The following is a 4,333-nucleotide window of genomic DNA, read 5'->3' as shown; positions in this document are numbered from 1 at the left end:
CCCCAGGGCCCGGCGCTCGGGCCAGCCGCGGCGTCGCGCTGGCGTTTAAATATTTCCCGGCCTGCGCTGCCCAGCCGTTTGAATTGGAAACAAAACTGGGGGGAACGGGCTGTAACATTAGGGTATCGCTCGGGAGGAAATGAAAATTAAGCAATACGGTAGAATTCAATGAACGTTAATACCCCGCAGTGTGGCGATGCAAGAGCGGTGATCTTGATCTTCCCCGAGCAGAGCGAGCAGGCGTTCCTTATCAGTAGGACTTGCTGCCTGGCGGCTGTAATGGTGCGTGATTTATTCCCCAGCACTTTTTGGGGTGGTTTGGGGTTTTTGTTCTCCTTCCTAAGCTAAGGGGGAGCTAAGCTTCCTAACCCTGTAAGCTGGGTTTGTGCTGCTTGGAGCAGTAGTTAAAAGAGTGGCCAATGTGCTATGTTTAAAGATAACTTACGTTTGGTTTTTTTTTTTTTTGCTGTAGTGCATCCATGTAAACACACCCTTTTCTTTCTGAAGAAACTGAAAAGTTAAAATTTTGTAATACGGCCTCAGTTAAAAAAAGCTTTGCTCCTTACCTACTTTGTTCATTCCTAATAAACAATACAAAGTGCAGCTTTCTTGAATTTCTTCTAGATTAGAAATTCTGCTTCAGGATTGCTACAAGGAACATTTAAGTGTAAATGTCTACATCATGTTCTTCCCTCCCCTTGTAGCGTATGACAGCTGGTTAGTAGGATAATGATACAAGGCAGAACAACTTAGAGCAAAATTTGAGATCCTTACATTCAGAAGTCTGTATTATTTACAGGGTTATTAGAAACTTATGGAACCATTTAACTTTTAATTTCATTTCTATTGAACATATATTTTCATAGCTTTTCTTGTGATTACAGTAGGAGATAACATCACATCTGGGCCAGACTAAAGGCACGGGCATTGTAGACTGACTTCAACATCAGGCTCCTGGAGTCATATGATAATATCAGACTCTCCGCTTTTACTGGGGAAAACAAAAAAAAAGCCCAGAGCTTTGTGTGGGAAGCCCTTTCCTTCCACTACCCGTGTGGATCTTGCTTGAGTTTGCTAACCCTCCCAGCTGACAGTGCGGTGACAGAAGAGGCTACTTCATCCAGCTGAGGGTCAAGGACAACATTTGGTAACGTGGACCTGGCCTCGGGCAGGTATTGCTGTTGCGTCGCATTGTTTACATTTTCAAAATGGCTTTTTCTGCAACTTTGAAGGCTGGAAATACACTTCCATGCGAAAATGTACCTAGACTGTGGATAACCCACACCTAAACCTTCTTGTCACCACTAGACTTTGCAGGAGCCTGCAGAAGGAGCACACTTGTATTTGTTTTCCCCTTTAATTGGAATTGGAGACAAAAAAGAGGTTTGTGGGTTTATTTTCCTTACACTGTACGCTCATCATGTTGCACAATCTGTTATTAACCTCTTAGGAAGTATGGCAGATCTGTAATGAATTCTTTGTATCTTAATTGCGCAGTGTAGGGCTGAGGAAAACCTCGGGCCTGAACCCCTGCATCACAGAACACGTTTCTTTACATGCTGTTCCCTCTCGCATCTTATCTGTTTCACTGGAAACCCTCTGGTGTCTTGACTATCTCCCTTGGGAGCCTGATCCCCTGCCTGGCTGCTCTTGCTCTTAAAGATGTCTTCCCTGCTGTCCGGGCTGGCTGGCTTTATTTTTATCTTTCAAACGTTATATGCTGTCACCTCTCACAATGGTGCATAATTTGAGCCCTTTCCTTTCCTGCTAGGATTTCCTCTGAGCAATTTAATGACTATTGGCTTCACCTCCCTCAGCCTGGTCCCTTTCCCCCACGGCCTGCATATTCCAGCCCAGTTAGCCTTTTCTGAACCCATTTTTCCATCAATACTGAGCATTCGAGACCAAGCCTATGTCATAACTGTTTCTCAGATTTCCGTCTAATTTGTACACATAGAACTAACTCCATGGCAGAGGTTTTTCCGAAGTAAAATAGCAAGCAAGATTCCTGCACACAGAAAAGCCTCCGACAGGCGAGATTTCTCTGAGACGATTACGTTCCTTTATTTAAGCTTAAAGTCAAAGCAAATGAGAGCAGAGAGAGAATGTGTCTCTTATTTTAGCAAGAAGCTCCCCTTTTTGGATACGGTCATTTTCATTAACCTTAGAAAGAAAAACCATAGTTTGCCAGCTCAAATCCAGCCTGAGGCTCCAACTGCGAAGAAGCCTGCACAGCCTTACCCTTACCTCCAGACTTAGGTGATGGCTCAACCATACAAGAGCTTTCAAAGTTGCTGGGGTTTTTTTTCCATACTCGGGTTAGTTCCCTGGTTTGGTTGGTGGCCCAGCCTCACAAGCAGTTGTGTCAGCACGCAGGAGAGCAAGGGGCAGCAGCTGGAATTCCTGAAACCAGCAGTGACTGCCAAAGTCACTCTGTCTTTGAACTGTGCCCCGAGTGCCACTGGAGTGGAGTCAAAGGGATCTTTTGTAGGACCAGGACCGAAGTCCCTAATGAGCAAAAGCTGGTAGGAGAAGATGGCTGCTCAGCAAATGAATTTGTGGCTGCCCACATCACAGGAACCACTATCATAATTAGCTCTCTCGCTGGATGTCTCAACAGGAATTAATGGGCATGGCGTGGTGAAATCCTGGTCCCTCTGAAGTCAATGGCAAAACTCTCACCGACTTCAAAAGGGCCAAGGTTTCATACTGAAACTCTAGCTCAAGTCCTCTCTTGCCCCTAGCAGCAAAGTCTGCAGCACTGTAGCTTAGGAAATGGGATGTGAGGTAGTGATGACTTCACCAATGATGCCTGTTACAACCATTTTGCAGATAAAATAGGACAGCCTGACTTGCGGCATCATCACCTCGCCTCTTTGCCTAGGTCATACAGTTTATATTGGTAAAGAAAAATGCTTCATCCAACTCTTCCCCGAAACAAGGTTGGCTCTAATAAACATGATAGATATGCCTGACGAGGCTTATCCTGTTCCAAGAGAGCAATGGGTTCACTGTGATGTTCCTCCTTCAATTGAACAGAGCACAACATCCTCTGTTCCTTCCTGAAGTTCAATGACAAGCAGACATGTTTTTTCCCTCGCCTTTACTCCCATACCGTATGAACTGCACCTTTTCAACAGGACATAGGCAGCTTACGAGCAGATTTCCTTGGGGTGAGAGTCATGTCTCTGGTCCAGAAATTTTCTCCAGGCCATGAGACCTCATTTGTCTTTGCAGTTACCGTCTGCAGGGTTCCCCCTGCAGTCTGTCAAGCCACAGCAAAAACTTGCACTCCTGCTACTTCAGTGGCAATTTTCCCATCAAATGTCCCATCAAGTCCCTTTTTTATCACATACGGAGTTGCCTCTTCTCCTTGCATTTCAGTACTACCTTATTTTTCTCCCTGTTAAGTATAATACCCGTTCTTTCTTCCTCATCTCCTCTAACCAGAAGAGGTTGCTTGGTGCCCAGCATGAGAAATACGTTTCTTTGTGGCTAAAAAAAAATCCTTACAACAAAAACTTCACAGAAGAGAAGGTGCTTGAGTTCAGCAGCCCATACAGGCGAGCTAGTCCAACAGGAATCCGGCGATATCCCCAGGGGGAAATATGAAATAAGATGACCTGAAAGGCTTGGGCATTTTCTTTACACCTTCGGAGGAGCGTTTGGACTCCTGCTGATGGTGCATCCAAGGTCAGGCTGTCTACCTACTACCTCTTTTCTCCTCTTCCATCTCCCAAGGAGTTGAAAACAGCACTGCCTGAGGATACGCTTCTTCAGCAGTCGTGTTTTCAGTGTGAACCATGCAGGATTCTGATTTTAATTTGGCACTGCCCAGCAGACCACAGGGCAAGTCCAAGACTTTCCTTATGAATATTTAGCCATGGCTACATTTCAAAGCCAAATTACAAAAACGTAATTTGAGAAAGTTACAGTTCTAAAATTTGTAAAGTACTTTAATATTAGGTCGATACAGCAAAAACATCCTTTTAAAAGAGCTCACATTTCAGGCTGACAGACACCAAAACACTATTTTGTTTTAGTTTACTCAAATTTTCAAAACCGGTCAGCATCTGGGCTCTATTAACCATAACGTGCGTGCCTTTTAAGCAACAACAATTTAAGAATATTTCCTTTTCAAACCCCTTTCATGGAGTTCAGTATTTTGCAATATGCATCCGTAATACTTAACAATTCTGCTTTGCACTGCAGCCTTTGAAGTTTAAAAATTAGTTACTGGTAAAGCCTTGTACATTTGCTCGCACTCTTTTAGTCACAGGGATTAATGACTAGAATTTATGCCTATGGTCAAGCAAGGTAAGTCACTGTGCCA

This window comes from Egretta garzetta, unplaced genomic scaffold (assembly GCF_000687185.1).
Source record: "Egretta garzetta isolate BGI_Z169 unplaced genomic scaffold, ASM68718v1 scaffold293, whole genome shotgun sequence".
Lineage (NCBI taxonomy): Eukaryota > Metazoa > Chordata > Aves > Pelecaniformes > Ardeidae > Egretta > Egretta garzetta.
Note: the sequence above shows the minus strand (reverse complement) of the source record.